This window comes from Triturus cristatus, chromosome 8 (genome assembly GCF_964204655.1).
Source record: "Triturus cristatus chromosome 8, aTriCri1.1, whole genome shotgun sequence".
NCBI lineage: Eukaryota > Metazoa > Chordata > Amphibia > Caudata > Salamandridae > Triturus > Triturus cristatus.
Window position 1 is genome coordinate 151700344 of NC_140591.1, and position 22960 is coordinate 151723303.

Sequence of the window (22960 nt, forward strand, 5' to 3'; positions counted from 1 at the left end):
ATGTGGGGCCTCTTGACGAGTGGGGGACCTGCACTCCTGAAACGTAGCTTGGGCCTCTTACGTAAAGAAGCGTTCCTTCAACATCATCATGCTTTTAGCCAGGTTTATTTTTCTCTCTTCTTATTGGTGTTTATTCACTATTTATTTTCTAGTCAGTGAAAAATTGAATTGCAACTAATACAATTTCACATTTATTGACCCACCGTTTAATACCTATAGGTGTTAAGTAACCACATGCATTAAAATAATACATTCATCTGAAAACATGATTTGTAAATTTGCAGCTGTTTGTGCTCCTTTAGCCAACCTCACTCCCTTTAAGCTTTCTATATTCACAATGGGCAAGATTGACAGCATGAAGAGACAGTGGAATTTGCACGTTCACAAATTGAGGGATGCGTTACTGGGTATTCCAGGCATGTACTATGTGCAAATCTAGGTGACAGCCAACATTTTTTTTCAAGGTTTATCACTTATACGTTGCAGGTAAGTTCCACACAGTGAATAGAGACAAACTCCTATATTTAACAAAGGTGTACGGAAAAGTGATTTCTCTGCGGAGAAACATACATTAACACCCTGGAGAAACAGACAAACGGGTAAATGCGCAAATGCTCATCTGCATCACATTTCTGTATGCAGAATTCCCCATTTTCCACCTATGTTATGCACATGCGTACTCCTTGAAATCTGCAAATGGCGTGAACTTCCAGAAGCAATCCATGAATCCTTTGTGATTTCCTCAGAAGTCAGAAAGTTTGTACTGAACGTATGTCATTCTATGGGAACACATTTCTGACTTTCCCTCCATCATTTTCCAAGTACTTAAGCCTGTAGAGACACCCATTACAATAAAATACATTTACTAGACACCATATTCTCATAATCCACACATTTACTTGAAACAAACAAACCCTCTCAATGACATAGAAAATTAACACAAATGCAAATTGCATCTTTTCCGAACTGGGGACCCTGTACTCCTTGTGCTTGATGAGGGAAACAGCAATGCCCAAAACGTCTGTCTTTGGAGTAAATAAATAGACTATCTAAAATAGAATTACCATAGTTCAGAGGTTCTCACTCTCTTGACTTCTGTGGTCCCCCACTTAAAGACTATGGGAATCCTGGGACCCCCAGTGACCCATTTCTGAAATCAATGAATTGAACTGCAAAACAGTACACACAAATACTGAAACAAGCATTCATCAAACAAAATACAGAAATGATGAGATATTTGATTTAATTCACAAATATAAAAAAATCTATATTTTGATTGGAAGGTTGGAGCTTTTCTAAAGCCAATAGAGCCCATCTATGGCCCATACTGTATTCTGTTTGATTTACTTGCACGGCACCCACAAATCTATCGGAGAATTCCAACTTAATTTTTAGCCGCCAATTTCAAATTGCTTCAGATCTACAATATATTTTAAAAATTTCAGTTTTACGTTTAGCTTCTTTATTTATACACGCTTAATTAATCTTTAATTTAATTTTCTGATAGGTCACGGGAAAGCGGCAATTGTCCATAGCCCTACCTTCCAAGATGCAGCTTGAAAAAGTGAACTTTCTCTCTATTTTATCTCTCTCTCTCTAAACCTCTCTTCCACTGACTTATTCTCTCTATCCAATGACATCTTAAGGATTTTTGGAGTCGTGGGCAAGGCATATTTAATTGTTTTGAGTGACCCTGTTAAAGTTTGACATATAACTTAGTATTGCATTAAGGGGGCTCGAATTTTCAGAAAATGAGTAGTAAAATTAAAATTTGTTTCATCTGAGGTCACTCAAAATGTCTTGCTCCAAAAATCCACAAGATAACATTGAATGATGCATATTTTCCCAGGAGAATCCCGACAACAATGAATATGTTAGTGCCTCAATCTCTTAAGGTGTTGAGAAAACAGTGGAGCTAACAGCTTCAGGCACCTGTCCCTGTCAATAGAGGCTGAGCATAAAAAAACAGACTGCCACTCTGCTACCCACCAATTCAGAGCACAGGAATCAAAAGTTCCACAAAAAGTCTCCAAAATGACTACACCCAGACTCACTAATCTCTCACACACCATTCAGAACAAAACAGACACACAGCTGGCTTGAAAATACATCACTCAGACAGGCACAGCAACTTTTGGCAAACACAGAACCAAGGGCTCCATTACGATGGCCCGCCACCGTAACGGAATGCGGGACCATCCGCAAGGGGTGCGGCGGTCCCGCACCTGTAATTAGGATGCCACCGCTCACAGCACCGCCCGCCACAATGCTGGGAATGCATTGGCATGCACAAGGTGACAGGCACCGCGCGGTGCCTGCCACTTTGTCCATGCCAATGCAGGGGGGTACCATAGGTACTCCCCATGTGCACCCCCCAACTTTCTGGGGGCCCGTAGCAGGCCCCCAAAGGCAAAGACTGCATGCCTTTCCATGGCGGCCACGCCGCCATGGAAAGACTGATCTCCGCAGTGATCCTAATATGGATAGCGGTGCCTTGCAGACACCGCCACCATATTAACCATGTTTTCTGCCGGTCGACTCGTCGACTGGCGGAAAAGCAGCGGACGTTCTTTCCTTCCGCCGCGGACCCCCCAGCCATCCTAATATGGCGGGAGGTCTTTGAAGTGTGGATGGCGAGCGGATCGCCCCCGCCGGGCCAGTAGTGACTAGCGCCTGCCCGGTGGCGGCAATCGGCCCGCCATCCTAATGGGCCCCCAAGAGTTAATCAGGCAGTAGGATCGGACAAATCTCTAGCCAATTTACCCCCTTCACCAATCAACCACATTGCTAAAACTAAACATTTTCTCTGTATTCACACTGACATGCATTTGGATGATGCATACAGTCTCAACCACAATGAGACCCTCCAAGGCTTCATAGTCTTCGTCTCATTAAAGAAAAACACAGTACACAACTATTTGCCCATTTGTTCAGCAAGTCACACAAAGCTTCTATTTAATATTTCTCCACCAATAACCTCCTTGGGGAAAAACAAATACCCGTTGATACTTTCTTGAGGGACATAGACAACTTCACCAGATTCCTGATAAAAGTCACTTATCCACAACAGATATATTCTCAACTCAAGTGGAATCAGACACAAATTAACCTACTTTATCACTTGCTAATCTTCAGTCGGGGATGCTCATCAAAAGATGTCAACTTCCCATTTCTCCTATACCCCTGCGCCACCTCCCAAATAATGGCCATTAAGAATGTTAACTCTTCTGTAGCATAGTATTTCTTACCATCTATTTTTCCCTGCACAACTGATTACAGCATGCATAAATATAAAAGCTGCTGTTCTATTCACTCTCTACTATGTTTTCTAATTTGTAAGGATCCAACTTTCCCCCATACCTACAAACATGTAAATGTAGCCTAAGGCAGAGCCCCTGGTCTATGAACTCGCCACCGACAGACATTTGACTATACAAATTCTAGATAGGGTTCTTGTTAGGGGCTGTGCTCGGCCTGGCAAATGCCCCAGAACAGTTTAGGACATTTGAGAGTGGGCAGGAGCATATTGGTATAAGACTGGGACTCTACACGACACAGTTCCATAAGCATACTGTTTTTATTCTTGTGATAGCGCCTAGCGCCTTGAGACCCTCACGGGTGAGTAGCGCGCTCGACAAATGTCTTGATTGATTGATAAAGGTTCACAGGTCACCCCTCTATGCATTTTTAAACCTAATCTGGTCTTCAAGGACACTGCATAGAAGCTAGATACTCTATTCCCAGATCCATTTAAGAGCTCCCACTGTGAGTAGCTATATGCCACCACAGTGAGGACGGGCCTAATTATAGAACATGTCACTATGGTGCATGAGGGCCTTCATCCGCTTCAGGAAAATAACTGGTTATAGTGCCAGAACACTTTATCGAGTATTTCCGTCCGTTTGGGTGAGCAGTCCCAGTATTCTATATTACATCTTCTCATGGAAAAATAATACACTCCAGCATAAAACAATCCACGTCAATGACCGTCCTCCTGGCTTCCTGGCGGTGGTGTAAAGTTTTCTCTACGTACCCCTGAAGCACACTGAGTTTCATATTATTTTCTATTTTTTCTTGTCAAAGTTGTAAGTATGACATTACAAACAGATTTTAAGAAACCAATAATTTCAGATTTCTGGAGCATTCACACAATTTAACCTCATAACAGATTAAATAGAAATTGGTAAACTGGTAGTGCAGCATAAAATCAATTTTGTAAAATACTATTTCTCCATCATCATTAGTTAATGAGTTATTACAGGCAGTGGACACTTAGTTGGGAGAACATTTTCAGATCCTCAACATTTTTACCCATTCCTAGATAACGAGTTGAAATAAAAATACCAGTAATAACACTTTTTGTACAAGGTTGCTGCAGTAGGCTACTGTTGTACCCTGGAAGATGGTATGTTATATGCGCCATGAAAAATGAGACACAAAGTGTTGTACTATATTTGGCATTTCTGTGCTGTTGTCAGTTGGACTTGTTTGGATGCTTTAAAAGAACATTTAATAAAAATATAATTAAACAGATTGCTGCAGTAACAGGAGACCTGTGTCTACTGAAACTCCATCTTAATCCATGTGTAAGCTTTTATTCCATCCTAGTTGAAAAATGTAGACGACGGTGACCTTGCTCAATTTTTAAGTTTAGGAGCCAATATCTTCACGTTTGCGCAGGAGTGTGGAGTATGTTGAGGGAGCACATAGTGTTTTTTACTACTCCACGAAATCTTTTAACCAGGGATTCCATTCTGGAATACACATTAAATGTACTGTTTTGCAAACATTATTAAGGACGTACATTGTCGCATCCTCCCCAGCCTGGGAGCACATAAATGAAACTCGCCATACATGGAACTCTGCAACAGCATACGATCACATCACTCCCTAACGGTGCGCAGTGCGTCATGATTTTAAAAACCACACCTTAACACCTCCTGCAGCTTATGTAATTCCTGTTTGAAGTCCTCTCAGAACCGCTAGAGTCCTAATGCTCATAACATCAAGACTCCACATCCCCCCTTTTGTTAAATAAAAAGTACAAAAGGTCGAGGCACTCGTGAAAAGTAATCAACAGGGTTATGATCTTTCCTTGGCTTGTGTAAAATATTGTGACATTCCTACAGTCACAATCCCCACCTCTCAATGTGAGGAGCCATATTTGCCTTCAGGTTTCCAAGGATGGGGAGAAACGCCTGGATCTGTGATGGTGAAATGTTTGCCATACAGAAACACATGAAAATGTTCGCAGAACTACACCACACCCAGACTCTCTTTCTCCGGCTGAGAACAGGCATGTTCAGTTTCAGACAGACTTCGACTGGCGTAGGCCACAATGTATCACTGAGCATCCGGATGACTATTGTTTTGAGCAAGAATAGCTCCCAGCCTCCCCGGGCTTGCATCTACTGTGATCTCCGTATGTAATTTGGGGTAAAAGTAGGCCATTTCTGCTGCATTTTCAATCACATATTTTATTCTTTTGAAACATTGGTCACCTTCAGGGGTGCATTGGAATGAGTCATCAAGTCAAAAAGTCTCTGAATGGGACCCTCACTGTAGCAAAGTCACAAATATACCTTAAGAAATAACTGTCCATGCCTAAGAAGGATCGCAGCATAGATACATCTTGTGGGGGGGAGGGTGAAGGGGGGGGGGAGGTGGTGGGGAGAAATAGATGGCAATGCTTACATCTTATCTGGATCAGGAGTCATTCCTCCTTCCGGAAATATGTGCTCAAAGAATTTGAGTTTGTTCTTGTGACCCTCATACTTAAATGCATTCAGAGTGAGACCTACATCAGGAAGTAACTGGGACACTTGTATAAGAGCTTTATCTTGTTCCTTTTGTGTTGTCCCAAACATTAATATGTCATCACTGTAGTTGAAAGTACATGTTACAGGTTGAATTTTTCTCCATATAACATCCTGAAATATTTCAGCAGCCGAAGATATTCCAAAACCTTGGGCCTGATTTACATGTTGGTGGATCGGGTCCTGCTGTCGCTTTTCTGATGGTTTGTCTGCCCACCAGCTTGGCGGTCAGCCCGCTGTAATTAGATGTTGGTGGTCCTTGGAGGGCAGACCGTCGGGGTCACGCCGTCTTTGCCAAAATCTTCCTCCTGTGTCGACGGCGTCCTAGCAGAAGAGGCTGTCGGAGGGAGTCCCGGCAAGAATATCACAGAGTGCCTTTCTGGTGAGGCAACTGTGGCGGGCAAAACTACAAACTCAGGTTGGCGGAAATAGAGAAAAAGAGGTGAAAACGTACATTTTTGGGGTTCCCATTTCTGTTGCCGGTTTGAACCCTATTGTCCAGGTCCTTCCTGTGCTGCTGCGGGTAGCATTGTCACCGGAATATAAAGTAGGCTTCTGTGTCACTTGTCTCCCTGTCAATCGTGTGTGAACATTAGCTTTCACCTCGTGTTTTTTTACATTGCTCTTACATGCAATTTTTTTATGTGTTATGCATAAATGTTCATCTTACAACTTATCGTGGTAAAATGTACACACCTGAAGTGCAACACAAAAAAAATAATCTTTGGTGGTGGTGGCAGTTGTGGGTGTTGTGCTGTGGGTGTATTTTGTTGGTGTGCATTCCTATATGTAAAAAAAAGGGACTTTCACATTACTTAAATATATATTTTGACACATTCACAACATATATGAATAGTTAGTTAATGATAAGTAGTACTTACCTGTCTCCATACCTCCACGACCTCACTCAATCCGGACTCTACTGCCAGCACAACAGGACAATCTAAATCGGCTTGGCATAAATCCACTGGCCTAACGGCGACAGAGTACAATTAGCCATCAGAGAAGACCCCCACTGTGACGGAACACAGTCTGTTGATGCCACATCTAATACAGCGGGCGGACCACCGTCAGCTTGATGGGAGTATTTGAAACCGCCGCAGCGGTGTGACAACAGTAGTTTTGCCAAGATCTAAATCAAGCCCTTAGTCTTTAGTATATGAACAAACCAACATGAGTTGAAAAAGCAGTAATGTATCTGCAATTCTCTTCTAGATCGAGTTGATGGTATCGCTTGTTCAAATCGAGACGGGAGAAGACTTTTGCTCCATTCAATTGCATGATCATGTCCGCTATGTGAGGACAAGGATGTCTTTTACTATTGATTGCTTTATTGACGTGGTGCATATCAACGCACATGCGCACAGCACCTCCGCAGTCCTTTTTTCGCACTACCAGTATGGACGAAACCCATGGACAGGACCGGTTGAGCATTCAATGTTGTCATGTTTCAACAGTGTCTCTAGTTCTTTCTTAACAGCTTCTTGCAAACAAAAGGCGATTCTACAGTGCCGTTTAGCAACAGGGCGAATGTTCTCATTGATATGAAGTTGCACTTTCATTGTCTTGAGTCTTTCTAAACCATGAAAAAACAATGGGGACTTACTCACGATCTTAGGCTGAGTGTGAAGGTTGTAATTGAGTGATATGAGTCCCTTGTCAGCAGCAGTGGAAAAACTGAGCAAAAAAGCACTGGATGAACTTCCCTGAAGTACATGGATTACCGCTTGTACTGACATCGTTTTGTGTTGCATGGTTGCTATGAACGATCCTTGGCTTAGGTCTCCATGCCCAATCGGAGACCATATGGCACTTCACTCGCTTGTGCCTGTAAGTAGATGTCTGCTTTCGTACCTGGTTGACACTGCCTTCAGCATTTGCTTTGAATGGATGATGGCCTCTTCCTTTGGCCTTACCAGAAGATTCTGGTGAGCTTTTCTAATGTGCTCCTCTATCATGCCTTCAACTTCTTCAAAGGCTGGCTGTGTATAGGTTGGAGTAGCGCCTTGACTCCACACATGCCGACCTCAGACTACTTTGCATAGTTATGGGGCGCACATGCCATGCACAAGCAGTGTGCTGTATTGTCGCAAACTCTCAGGGAGAGCAGTCCTATGTATACTTATTGTTTGATTTGTTAAATCATGACAATCCACATGTAAAAAGACGAAACGTAGAAAAACATTAAAATACATTTTTTCACTAGGGTCCACCCATCATTCTCAATTGAAATAAAGCAATCAAGTAGTTGATATAAAATTTCTTCTAATACAAGGTAACCATCGCTTACGTAAAACCACGTGGCAACATAAGAATCGTTAAAAAAAATTAATGATAATAAAAGAGGAAAATAGAGGTTACTTCTAAAAACTACAGATAAAGCACCAAGTTGAAAAAAGTGTCCCAAAGTTAATCTACAGTTCAGAGTGACAACAGTCAATTATCAGTAGTCGATGACAGGTCATTGAGTTCGCGTTCCGTATTGTGGCAGGGGCAGAGTACACAGATTTTGCTAGGATACTGCTTCATAGATATACTGGTATTTTAGTCACCTTGGTTTTAGTACTGGGCCTGGAGTTTGCTGGTTAAGCTTGCGATATGCAAGGTGGATAAAGATTGTGAAGCTTATGTTTAAAGCAGTCCTTTGCATAGGGGCACGTATCCCCTACTCGTTGCATCCCACCCAGCCCGGGAGCATATAAATGAAACACACCACACTGAGAGCTCTGTAGCAGACGTCGTTATTCTTCAGCATACAATCACACCACTCCCTAACGGCACACATTAACTCATGATTTTAATAACCACACCTTAACACCCTACAGCTTACATTATACCTGTTAGAAGTCCTCTCAGAACCACAAGGGTCTTAATGTTCATAACATCAAGACTCTACATACATAACCTTCAGGAGTATGCTCATTAAATTATAGCTCGTCTTCCGCACATGCCCAGTTATAGTGCATTCCAACTGTCCATAGCTTCAGAAACCGGTTCAGAAAGTTATGCTAATTTAATTGAAATCGTACTACCTTGTGCATTTACGAATTTCATCATTCAGTAGGAATATGTGACTCGTCCCTCTGAAATGGCAACTTAGATTAGCCTTTTTCCCCTTTGAGATGATCAATAAATAGGGTTGATATGGTCCACTTGACTTTACAACCCACTGCTTGGCAAAACTCATTGATTACCTTCGATGCAGCAGAAATTGACTTCCTGGGATCTGTAACCACCAATAGCATATAATATTGTTTATATGTGCCATTATTTAAGTTTGAAACTCTGGATTCCTTATTGTTTTTGAAAGCAATGACAAGGAGTGTGCCCGCTATATTATAGATGAAGGTAGATAAGACACAACCTCTGTGCATTACGAATTCACCCGTTATTAATACTATATTCATAAATATTTACAAACAGGAAATGAGAAGATTCTGGAAAAATATGTACCTTTCATCTCGGGTCCTTACCAAAATGTACAACCAAGCCAAATCAATAGGATTTATCAATGCTGTGAATTCAAAGGTTACATCTCCACACAGGCTTTTTGGAACAGTTACAGCAGTGCCCAGAATTTCAGGCAATACTAGTTTTGATTTCTGATGCAGAACGCAAATAAAAAATCTCCATTGTTAACCTCTTCGGTGCGTCGGACGGACGGGGGCTGTCCGACACACCAGTGCTCATGTGCGTAGGACGTCCAATCACATGGCACTAGAAATCCCTCTGGTGCGGGCACCAGAGGGATTTCTCCCCCTCCCCACAGCCTCGGGAGCTGGGGAAGAGCTTCCCCAGGTCCCAAGGCGGTGTAGATGGTTTCCCTTAAATGACGATCAGCGCGCACATCATGCTGACGTCATTTCAGTGAAACCGAAACTGAAATGAGCAGGGATGCTCATTTCAGTTACACTTTTTACGTGCTCAGGAAGCTATCTCAGCCCCCCCGAGCATGTAGAAAGACAGGAAGTATCATTGGAAGGGGGAGAATCTCTCCTTTCCAATGGTCCTCCTCCCTAGTGGATCCCTGCTTGGGGATCGCCCCTGGAGGGCGATCCCCAAGTAGGGATGCACCCACTATGAACCAGGGAGGGGGGAGCGGCCCTTTGGCAAGGGCCTTTGCTCCCCCCATAATTGTTTGGGTGAATTCAGTCTTTCTGCCACCCCGGGGGGGAGGGGGCAGTAGCCCACTAGAAGCCAGGGATTTGTTTACAAAGTGAATTAGGGCTGGAGGCTGCCTAATATGGGCATGCCAATGCCCCCTCTCCCCACAAAATTCCAGTCTTTCTACCCCACCCGGGGGGCAGAAGCTCTCAATCTGCCCCCCGGAGGAGCAGAAAGCACCCTAGACGCCAAGGATTATTTTGTTTATAGGCCAGGGGTCGGAGCTGCCCGGAATGGGCATGCAAATGCCCCCACCCTACCCCCCAAAGAAAACAAATGACTTTCTGCCACTCCAGGAGGCAGATGGGGGCAATAGCCCCTGATCTACCCCCCATCGGGGGCATAAAGCCCACTAAGCGCCAGGGATTTTTTTAGGGGTAGGGGTGGGGGTGGCCCAGAATGAGCATGTCAATGCCCCCACACCCCCAACATTTTTTACAGTCTTTCTGAACGCCCTGGGAGGCTGCTTTGGCAATAGCCCCATATCTGCCCACCCGGAAGGGGCAGAAAGCCCACTAGGCACCAGGGATTTTCTTTTCCAAAGTTCGGGGTGGGGGCTGCCAATGCCAATGCCTCCACCCCCCTAAAAAAGATGCCACAGTCTTTCTCCCCCCTCCCTCCCCCAGGAGGCAGATGGGGGCAGTAGCCCCTGATCTTCCCCCAGGGGGCAGGGAGCCCACTAGGCACCAGCGATTATGCTGGCTTTTTATACGTAGGGGTGGGGCTGCCCAGAATGGGCATCCCAATGCCCCCACACCCCCCAAAAGAATAGCCACAGTATTTCTGCCCCCCTTGGGGGCATATCAGGGCAATAGCCCCCGATTTCCTACCTTCCCAGGGTGGCAGAAAGCCCAATAGGCACAGACTTTTTTTCGGAATGTGCCTACCTCTCGATTTTGGGTCCTAGCGCAGCCGGCACCCGGGAAACATAGCAAACCTGTATATTTTTGAAAACTACACACCAAGGGGTATCCAGGATGGGGTGACTTGTGTGGCTCTCACTAGGTTCTGTTACCCAGAATCCCTTGCAAACCTCAAACCTTGTAAAAAAACACATTTTCCTCACATTTCATTGATGGAAAGTTCTGGAATCTGTGCAGATCCACAAACTTCCACCCACCAGCATTCCCCAAAGCCTACTGATAAAAATGGTACCTCACTTGTTTTAGCAGGCTTACTACCGGCGACAGGAAACTGACCCTTTTTTTGCAAAGTGCCTAGCTGTAGATTTTGAACCCTAGCTCTGCCGCCACCTAGGGAAACCTAGCAAACCTATACATTTTTGATAACTAGACAACAAGGGAAAGCCAGGATGGGGTAACCTGTCTGGCTCCCACCAGGTTCTGTTACCCTGAATCCCTTGCAAACCTCAAACGTTGTTATAAAAACACATTTTCCTCACATTTGTGTGATGGAAAGTTCTTTAATCTGCATGGATCCACAAAATTCCACCCACCCCGCATTCTCCAAAGTCTTCCGATAAAAATAGTAACTCTCTTGTGTGGGTAGACCTAGTGCCGACGACAGGAAACGGCGCAAAACGCAACGTGGACACACCACATTTTTACAGTGAAAACCGACCCTTTTTTTGCAAAGTGCCTAGCTGTAGATTTTGAACCCTAGCTCTGCTGGCATCTAGGGAAAACTAGCAAACCTATACATTTCTGAAAACTAGATACCCAGGGGAATCCAGGATGGGGTGACTTGTGTGGCTCTCACCAGGTTCTCTTACCCAGAATCCCTTGCAAACCTCAAACTTTGTAAAATAAAACACATTTTCCTCACATATTACTAAGGAGAACAAGACGAAAGCTGGGTGGTAAGACATTTGTGCTGGCACGGTGATCCCACCCAAAAATGTATGGAAAAGTGATTTTTTTCAGCTAAAGTTTAGGTTTGCAGGGGATTCTGGGTAGGGAAACGCTGGGGGATCTACGCAAGTCATACCTCACTGGACTCCCAGGGTGTCTAGTTTTCAGAAATGTGAGGGTTTGGTAGGTTTCCCTACATGGCCGCGAGCCCAGAGCCAAAAACCCAGGTGCCCCCCTGCAAAACCAGGTCGTTTTATGATAGGTCATTTTGAAAGTCTCCACAATACGTTTTGGGCGCTTGCCTGTCACGGGTACTTGACCCACCCACACGAGTGAGGTACCATTGTTATCAGGAGATTTGGGGGAATGCTGAGAGGTAGGAAATTTGTCTCAGCCCAGTAATCCCACAACTTTCCCACACAGAAATTTGAGAAAAAATAGATTTCTTCAGCAACATTTGAGGTTTGCAGGGGATTCTGGATAGGGAAACATTGGGGGATCAACGCTAGCCATACCTCCCTGGACTCCCCCGGGTCTCTAGTTTTCAGAAATGCATGGGTTTGGTAGGTTTCCCTAGATGGCCACCAAGCCCGGGACCAAAAACTCATGTGACCCCCCTTGAAAAAGCAGATCGTTTTGTTATAGGTAATTTTGATGTCTCCACAATACGTTTTGGGCCCTTGCATGTTGCGGGTACTTGTCCCACCCATAAGAGTGAGGTACCATTTTATCGGGATACCTGGGGGAACGCTTAGTGGTAGGAAATTTGTGTCAGCCTGGTGATCCTACAACTTTCCCACACAGAAATGTGAGAAAAATTTGATTTTTTCAGTAACATTTGAGGTTTGCAGGGGACTCTGGTTAGGGAAACATTGGGGGATCCACGCAAGCCATACCTACCAGGACTCCCCCGGGTCTCTAGTTTTCAGAAATGTGTGGGTTTAGTAGATTTCCCAAGCTGGCCGCCAAGCCCGGGACCAAAAACTCATGTGACCCCCTTGCAAAACCAGGTCGTTTTGGGGGCATCTGCGTTGTTGGTCCCGTGGTCGGCAGCCATTTATGGAAACCTACCAAACCCACACATTTCTGAAAACTAAACACCTAAAGCAGTACTTAATTTGTACTGGTGTTTTCCTGTGCTGGGCATTGGCCCTTGCTTGTAGACACCAGCACATATTTATGAGAATCCACCACATGGTGCCACTGTGTGTCCATTAGTGGAGCAGTTAATTGTTTATGAGAACATTAGAATGTTGGGAGCTCCATTGAAAACAATGGAGTGCTCCGGGTTTATAATGGCTGGTATAAGCCCGGAGCTCCAACATTCCAATGTTTCTTTGTTCACAGCTCTGGCTGTGAACAAAGACTTCAGGGAGCCTGAGGGGATTTCAATCCCCTCGCCGTCCCTAAAGGGCTTTGTTTTGTTAGAACATTCTGCCCTCTAGTGGCAGAATGTTCTAATAGCCTTATAGCCCTTCGTAGCAGGGCTATACCGGCTTTTAAAGTCCCTCTGCTTTGTTAAAGTCCTTCGCCTTTGGCTCGGGCCTTTAACGCTGCAGCGGGCCTTTAACAGCCGGTATAGCCCGCTACGGCGGGCTATAAGGCTATAATATACCTTTAACAAATTATAGTATGCAGACCTAAACCTGATGTTTAAAGTGATATGTGGGTTGTGCCGGCTGCAGTGGGCCTTGGTCCCTGGCACTTAAATGTATACAAATTAAGGACTGACAAACAAAAATATGAGTTTGTTAGGGTATTCTGGTTGCAGGACACCAATAAATGCTACAATTAATAATAATAGACAACAAGATCTATAAAGGAAATAAACATTAACCTTGCTACTTCATTAATTGATATGCTACAAGGCCTGTTAGTTTTCAGCCTGATATGGCAAAACATAAAAACAACATGGGACCCGAAACACCATCTGTGTTTACACCAGAAGACACTAAATTATGGCCAACTTGCACTAGTGGGATAATTTAGACTCCTTTAGCATTATTAACAACAAAGCCCTCTCTGCTAAGTGATACATGCAGAGAACCTTGATCACATAGATTCACAGCAAGTACGTAACTCAGATATGGAAATTGTGATTGCTAACAAGAAAGTGGGCAAGTGAAGGGGTGCAACAACAACATGTTCTCATTTGTACATGTTAAATTAGAATGCATTCACTGAGCAATCTGACATAATGATCGATATTTTCCAGTTAGAAAACTCATCCTTTCTGGCAAAATTAAAAGACTACTCAGTGAAAGGGTTGTCAGAATTAGTAAAAATAATTATAGAAATTATATGTTAAATAAGCTGTCTGTGATGCATTCTTTAGAAAGTCAATGAGAGGAAGGGACTTTTCCTTATCTGTTTCAAATTCCAGATAAAAGTGTTCGGAATTTAATTCTGCAAATCTGATTTGAAATGGACCCAGTTTGGAGAATCCTTAGGAGGAGAATCAGTGCGAACAAGGAGTGTTGCATATGTGAATTGAACGTCAAACCCAGAATAACACATATCTTTTTAAACTGTTTGCTGATTTCGGACGAGCGGAAATAATTCTTATCCCACGTTTTTAGGAAATATCAAGCCTTGAACGGAAGCAAAGCACTAGTCACTTTTATTAGAATTAAATATTTTGATATTAGAATTGCCATTTCAAGATATATTCCAGTTATTTCCGAAAAAGATAGTTTTTAGTCTAGAGCTAGGTTAAAAATGAATAGTCTGATTTTAATACCTGAGTTGATGGTGATATGTATTGAATATTGCATGAATGCCTCATATTAGGACCACCTTCTGTAAATACTGAAAAACATTATTTTATGGCAAATGACTCTGGAGTAAATTGTTTTAAAATATTGTACATAATTTATGTTTAAAAAAAACAATTCTATATTATATTGAAAATAAATATAATTGCAATCACATATTAAATAGGGGTGTCATAGGAGTGGCAAGAAGAGGTTATAAAAATTGTTTAAAAAAAAAACTACAATGAGGTTTTCTTATTAGAAAAAAAGATCTACTCCATATTCTTCAGCTCCTAAACCCCACAAGGACTTCAATTTATCTAAATGGTATCAGTGGTGGAAGTGAAATCACAAAGTCTCAGACTGGTTACATCCAAGTGTTGAATCCTTATCCTACCGTTGATCCCTAAACAGCCCACAATTTGATGCAAAGGCAGTAGGGGAAGTGCAAGGAGTGAAAACTGTAGGAAGTGAACAGAGTTGTCAAAGAGTTTACTCTCTTTCTACTGCCTTCCCCACCCTGAGACCAAGGGTAGAATGGCACTGCAAAGACTACGTAGGTAAGCCATGAGTAGAGCTGTTACCCAGAGATACCTACATTTGACATCCACCTAACCACTTTGTCCTGAACAATTGACCGTAAAAACAACTTGGAAAAATAGTTGTAGTTTTAAAAGCATTTTTTCTACTAAATTATTTCTTGTCAGTAAAATGTTTTTTACCTGTCTAGAAAGGGTTTCACATGGTCAGACCAAGGCCATATTGAAAATGTGTAAGCACACAAGTGCATCTTTTCCAAACTTCGCACAAGTTTCCATGCAGACCTTATGGTAAGTGATACTAGAGGCAATTTGCAAGTACTTGAAGAGGATATCAAGGATATATGAGATGACTTTCTTGGTAACATCATCTGATGCCAGATAACATAAACCGTGCTTGCCCTTACAGAAGGTTAAGAAGTAATTAGAAATATAACTTCCCAACATTTCCTGCATGGTGGGGGTGAGAAGATTGGTGAGGGAATAACATGTTCCTTGCCGTTCATAACCAGCATAAGTCACCCAACCATAAATGTATTTGAAAGTTTGGTGAACTAGAATTTGAATAAAATACAATAAAAAATAATATTTTAGCAACCTTACATACAAGGAGATAGAAATCATACAGAAATGATCACAAACACCAACATTTTAATTCAGAATTGCTGATAAAGATAGTGCACTAGTATCTATGGCAGTGGTGGATGATCCCTTTTAAAAGCAGTGGGGTGATCAGGCGGGCACTCCAGAACTTTCTTAGGCGCAACCCCAAACCTCTCCATCTTGGTCCGTTATCCATGGCCTGTACCTATCTTGCAACCAGATCAGATACACTAACCAAAGTTGTCCGGGTCAAAGATTTCACCTTCTGAGTTTAGTCTTGTAAGTCCAAATCAACCATACAAGTACACATATAAAGCCCCCAGCACCTCAGTGGAGGCACTTAGAGACTCAAAAGGTGTCTAGCAGAGTCAAGTTCAGGTCCTGTTGCTACTGATCAGCTGGACAGCTGCAGGAAAGGCCTATTGTAGCTTGTTGTATGCATGTAGCTTGAACAGCAGATTAGCATCCTGACCTTTGGAGTCCACTTCTTTGTCCTGGATGCCACATTTATGCCTGGGTGGGAATGACCCTTGGGGGCGCCATAAACTATAGGGTAAAGGTTCCTGATGCTAACCCTACTGAATTTGGGCATTTCAAGATGGCCGAGTCTTCGGGCGCACTAAATTTGGGCTGAGAGAGTGTTGGTGTGTGTGTGAAGTGTACTATGGCAATTTTAGTGTCTCTACACCATTAACACTAAAATCTAGTTTGAGTCTAGATTGAGGCAGTCTCTGTACCCACAACAACCTCAGAAACAGAAGTCTGGCAGAACAAAGTTGTATTTTCAGCAACTAGGCAAGTGATATACAAGAATTGTTATGGCATACTGTCTTCAAGGCTTGAAGGGCACCCCAAGTGTTATATGAAAAATCAAGCACGATGTGGCATTCAAGTCGGATTTGACACTTTAATGACAAAAAAGGGCCACTGTGATTGGGGCCTATCTGGCAGGGAGAACCAAAGAAGGTCCTTGCTCAAGTTAAAGCTAACCTTTGCCGGTGACTGGGGGGCTCTTTTAAGTGAATTAAGTTCCTGGGCATAGTCCTAGATGGTCAGCCTGCAAGAGGAACTGCACACCTCTCCACACCCAAAGCCTTTTGTCTCTGGCCTCAAAGCAGTTCACACACCATCACAGGAGTCACATCAGCTGCCAAGTGAGAGTGGAAATTCAGCAGACAGGGAAAGGCTTGAGGCAGGGAAAGGGACAGGGAAAGGCTTGAGACAGGGAAATAATGAGGGTAGAGCAGTCAAAGGGAGTTAATTTGCCAGGTCGAATTTACAGTTTAAAACTGCACAGCCAGCCTGTAGTGGGTACACCTGCATTCCTGCTTGCTTGCTCTATCACTGTAGTGGATGGCACAATGGATGGTGCAGTTCTCTGTTGACATTTAACTTACCAGCTCTGGGTACATCTTTGTATCATATACAAGGGACTTTTAGGTATGTTAAATATGCCAATTAGGGGTATGCCAATTTCATCATGTTACAAGAGGAAGCAGAGGCCTTTACCACTGGTAAGCAGGGGTAAAGTGCACAAAGTTCTACAGCCAACAAAAACACCACGCAAAATATGGTCTTTTCCAAAAGTGTTAAACACCTCTCAGAGTGTTAAACAAAGCATTAACCTACAAATTCAAGACAAAACGTACTAGAATCTAGGACCTAGATTTCCAATAAAAGATTGGTATTTGTGGACAATTATTCCAACAAACCATTAAAATAAAGAAAGTAATTTTGAAGGATTGTCAAATTTTACTAGCAGAAGCATCATTCGAAAAAAGATATGTTTGGAAAGACAACTTTCTGCACACACAACAAGCTGCAACATCAAAGAGATTCTATGTGTTAGACCTGGCACCTTGGCGTGAGTCTCCCTTCCACTTTTTGTCGTTGTGCCTCATATGTTTTGCTGGTGTTAGCTGCTCAGAGCACTGTGCCACTGCCAACCAGTGCCACAGTGCAAGTGCTCCCTATTGTAAAATGTATATGTTGGTTGGATTCAATGATTGGCTTATTTGGTTTACTGTCAGACCCCAGTAAAGTGCACCAGGAGTGCCCAGGGCTTGTAAATACAAATGCTGCTGGTGGGCTCGCAGCACTGGTTGTGCCACCCACAGAAGCGGCCCGGTAAAATGTGTCTAGGGTCTGCCATTGCAGAACCTACGTTCAGTCTGGTACTGTCATGCTGACTGGGCAAGTGCACCCACTTGCCAGTCCCTAAACCTTCCCTTAACTTCATATTAGTCACCCCTATGGTAGGCCCAAGGGCAGGGTGCATTGTAAGCATAAGGTAGGACAAGCCCTGATGCGTATGGCATGTCCTAATAGTGAATTACAGCCATTTTCGTTTTTCACTATTGTAAGGCTACCTGTTCTCCATAGGCCAGAATGGGCTGTTGGAATTGTTACATCCTATGATCCTAACAGACCCAGGGAACATGGTAGAAATTCGAGTTTAGTATGCCTGAACTCAGAATAATAAAATACATCTTTTAGTAAAGTTTATTTTAATATACTGTGTTTGCAAATACCACTTTTAGAAAGTTGGTATTTGCTTGCCTAACCATTTCAGCCCGCTTCTGCTATGATGTGTATCTGCCTGTCTTGTTTGTGTGAGTGACAGGGCTGGGGAAACCCAGAGGGGCAGGGCTAGGTAGCCTGGTGGTGAATGGAAAGATTGACAGCCAGATGGGTGGGAGGAGTACAGCTGGACTCTGAATAGGGCTGTGCTCTGCCCCCACAATGCCGGCTCCACCCCCTGTGGAGCGGCTGATGTCTCTGCCCTGCACTCTGAATGGAAAGTCAGAGTCATGTCAACAAAGTGCTCAGGAACTGGTTTGGACTGGGCAAAGGCCCTCTACCCCAGAGGAACAAAGGAATTAGGGGTATAAGTATTGGGACCCTGCTCCCAAGAAATTAGATCCTGCTTGACAAGAAGAACCTCTGCCTGAGGAGAAGGATCCGGGAAAGCTGTAAGGAGGAGTACTGTCCCTGACCAGGGGGATTGGCCTGCAGTGGTTGCCTTGCTGCTGAAGGAGAGGAGAAAGACTGCAAAAGACTTTATTTCAACTTGTGCTTAAAAGATCTCCAAGGGCTTGTGCTGAGCTTGCCCCCTGAACGAAGTCCCAGGATCAGTGGACTTCACCCCCCAGCTCCCCAGAGTTCTTTGGAAGTGCCTTCTGCTGTTGTTGGGCCTTCTGAGGGACTGCGTGTCGCAAGGAGCTGGAAGCACGACTCAAGACGGAGAAGCGTGCCGCCGTCAGAGCCATTGTCGTCGCATCTCGCAAAGGGTGTCGCCGCTGCAGCATCGCATCGAGCGGAAGCGTCTCGCATCATTCCGGAAGAGTCCCGCAACGCCGAAGAAGCGCGTCGCCATCGCAGCCATCGTAGCTGACGCATTGCACCGCATCAAGAGAAGAGTCTCGCATCGAGGAAGAAGCGTGTCGCCATCGCAGCCATCGTAGTTGTCGCATTGCACCACATCAAGAAAAGCGCCTCATATCTACGGAGAAGCGTGCCGCCGTCGGAGCTGCTGTCGTCGCATCGCGTAAAGGGGTGACGCCGCTGCAGCATCGCATCGAGCGGAAGCATCTCGCAAACGTCGGAGAAGAGTGCTGCTGCCAAGGCCGCTGTCGTCGCATCGCGTAAAGGGTGATGCCGCTGCAGCCAACGCATCGAGTCGAGTCTTCTCGCAACATCGGAGAAGCGTAATGCATCTGGAAGATCTTCACATCTTTATTTCTTTGCACCAAAAACTTCATCGCATCACATCGTTGCAACACTTTCGTTGCCCGGCTTGTCGCATCTAAGGTACATTGACTTAAAGTGTCGCATTTAAGAACTTAAGAGAACTAAGCAAAACTTCTACCAACTAAAGTAACAGTATTGTGTATTTTTTCGTTTAATGGTCTTGTGGTAACTCTATATAAAGAATCCCTATTTTTAATATAAAACCTGTGTGGTGTCCATTTGTAGTGTTGTCACTTGGTTACTGTATGTGTTCACAAATGCTTAACCTGTAACGCTCTGAGATAAGCCTTGTCTGCTCGCGCCAAGCTACCTAGAGGGTGAGCAGGGGTTGTTTTAGTAGTGTAACCCCTTACCCTGACTAGAGGAAAGGTTCCCTGCTTGTCACAAGTACCTACCTGTGCCAACCAGAGAACCCAGATTCTAACACTATATAAGAAAAACAACATCAAGAAAATATGTAACAGTATACTATTGGATAACACATTCTGTATGTGCCATCTGTAGGGCTGTTTTTCGTCTTAATAAGATCAGACACATATACACTGGTCAAAAAGTTCAAAGAAACCTACATGATACAGCACCAAATCTATTTTCTCTTCAAATACCCATGCAGTACAATTTGTGAGAAAGGTAAAGACTCGATTAAATGAACACAAGAGGTACATTAGGACTAAATCTGAGCGATCGTATTTAGCTAAACACTTTTTAGAATTTGGCCCCAATATATAGGCCACTTAAGATTATTGAAACCGTTCATAAATAAAGACGTTGCGTTCTTCAGAGACTGTTTTGGCAAAGAGAAATATTTCTGGATTAAAACCCTTTCCAGTATTCAACCATGCAGACTAAAAGATCGTGTCGAAATGTCTTGTTAGTGTACTCCAGGTCCTTCCACAACAATCTTGTCTTGTGTTTTTATAAGTATAATTTTTTTTGACTGGCATGTTGTGTGTGAGTAATTAGGATGTCTCAAAATATACCCATTTAACTTTTTAATCCACACTTAGCCAGCTACATCATCTTCACTCATACCTTAACTCATTAGTCTGATTTAATCTCATAATTGGGCATATAGCTTTTGTAACATCTGCTTTTCAAACATGGCGACTGCCAGCCTTGGTGTCCTCTAGCTTCCATCAGCCCATTTTCCACTGCAAGTAATCACTAATGTTTATTTGCTTCTATATATTCTCTATTTAGCCACAGTTTCACCCCAATAGCCTGCGCCTCACTCACAATTAAGTATTTAGACTTTATAATTTATACACACATCTTAAACATGGGAGGTGCCATCTTGAGCAGTCCCACGTGACCATAAACTTTGTTTTGTCTACGTTTTCATTTTATTACCAATGATACCCAGCCACATTCATTCACATTTGTTTCACAAAAGCTGACTTCTTCACACATATATAAAGCTTTTTGTCTCTATACATCGAACACACAGCCTCTCCAAAATGGCAGCCGTCATTGCCAGCTGCCCCACGTGACCCGTAATCCATAAATTGTTTATTACTCTAGGTTGCTCAATACGCCAATTAAACCAGTTACTTTTGGTCGTGTTCCAGTACTCCCAGTCACCCGAATACTGGATACTGCGAGCACCTCTCTCCTTTGAAGACTTTTACTGCACACAGACCAGGCTCCAATTTTCCTTAAATCATAGAGTTACCCAACAGGTTATCACCAAGTACCATTGGCACCTCTTAGGTTACATTCACACATCCATACCAAAACATTGGTGGACCACTAGCCTTTGGGAGCGCAGACAAGGACCCTTCTCTGGACAGGTCACATATAACCAGACTTTACATCAGATTTAGGTAGGTTGTATAGACCAAACAGCAAGTTCAGAGTACCTGCAAATCCATTTACTGCATCCCATCGCAATATAACAGGCATGTTTTTAGTATAACTTATATATTGTTTACTCATACAGATTGAGGTACAGAGTGCTGTTTTATCTACAGCTATTGGTACGTTGTGTTTTTATGTTTGCAATATGTTACCCAGTGATCAGAACCAGTATGTTTATTTTGTATTACTTTGAAGACGAGGCTTCTACTAAATAACATGATGTATTGGTACATGTACAGGCATTCCTACATTTTTGTGTATTATTCACATAGAACCACCCTATATTAGTCTGATTGTTTGTTTTTTACTTCCTCATAGAACTGTAACATTATATCAGCCTGGCCACGAATGCACGGGGGTACAGGGATATAACAATATGAATGTTTTCATATGACAATGCAACCGATACATTCATCAAAATAAATAAATGTTTTATAACTTAAGTAAGAAAACCATGAAATAGAGTCTCTTTACAAGACAAATCGACTCCAAGCCCTACATCTTCCTTGGCGACCTCAACTTCCACCTCGAAGACCCCAATGACACCAACTCCGCCAGTCTCTGGTAAAGCATGAGCAACATTGGACTCACACAACTGGTCACCAGCCCCACTCACTGCGCAAGACACACCCTGGACCCAATCTTCATGGCCAGCGACAGAATCAAATTCAGCCACGCACTTGGACAGATCACAGCATCATCCACTTCTCCATCACAGGCTCACCACGACCTACGCCCACGCTCCCCACACACGCCTGACGCAAATGGAGCAATATCACCGAGACCCAATGGACTGCAAACTTCAACACCACCAGACCCCTCTTCACCAGCAACCTGGAGCAAGTCATCCATAACTTCTCCGACTGGATCTCCAGCTGCACCAACATTATCGCCCCTGTGAAAACTACTAGCACCAGGAAACCTTCAAAATCGGAAGTTGGTTCACCCATGAACACTGCACTTTCAAATTGTGAGTGTAAGCAACTGGAGAAACGGTGACGATCCAGCAGGAACCCCTCAGACCTCACCACCATCAAATCTGACCCAGCAATTACCACTACCGCCTCAAGGAAGCCAAAAAAACCCACCCTAAGCACCTGCATCGAAGCCAGCGCCAATCATACAAAAGAACTCTTTAGCATCATCAGAGAATTCTCCTCACTGTAGGCAACCAACACCACAATGCGCCCTTCCCAAGCCCCCTGCGACTCCCTGGAAGACTACTTCCACAACAAGATAGCAGACATCTAAAGCAACTTCGATCTGAAGTCAACCAACCTCACTCACCTCCTGACACACACCAGCCACCTCACCAAATGGACACCGCTCACCATGACAATCACCACAGCGAACATGACCTCCATCCACTCCAGGGCACCGACAGCCCCTACCCCAACCGCGCCTTCAACCTTGGACGGAAGGAAATCAGCAGCACCCTCTCCGACATCCTCAACCTATCCATCACCATAGCCAACTTCCCTGACACCTGGAATCACACGAAGGTGAAACCCCTCCTGAAGAAACCCTCTGCCGACCCCAACGAGCTCAAGAATGAATGCCCCATTTCTCTGCTCCCCTTCCCGGCCAAGGTCCTGGAGAAAGCCATCAATTGCCAGCACACAGAACACCTGGAAACACACAGCCATCTCAATGCCACCCAGTCCGGC

The 22960-nt window shown here is 43.8% G+C and overlaps 1 protein-coding gene across 2 annotated transcripts in view; it reads right to left on the bottom strand.

Moving 5' to 3' along the window:
- The window catches only part of BCL9 (BCL9 transcription coactivator), a 685736-nt gene that overhangs the window by 369889 nt on the left and 292887 nt on the right, over nt 1-22960 (bottom strand). The window lies entirely within an intron of this gene.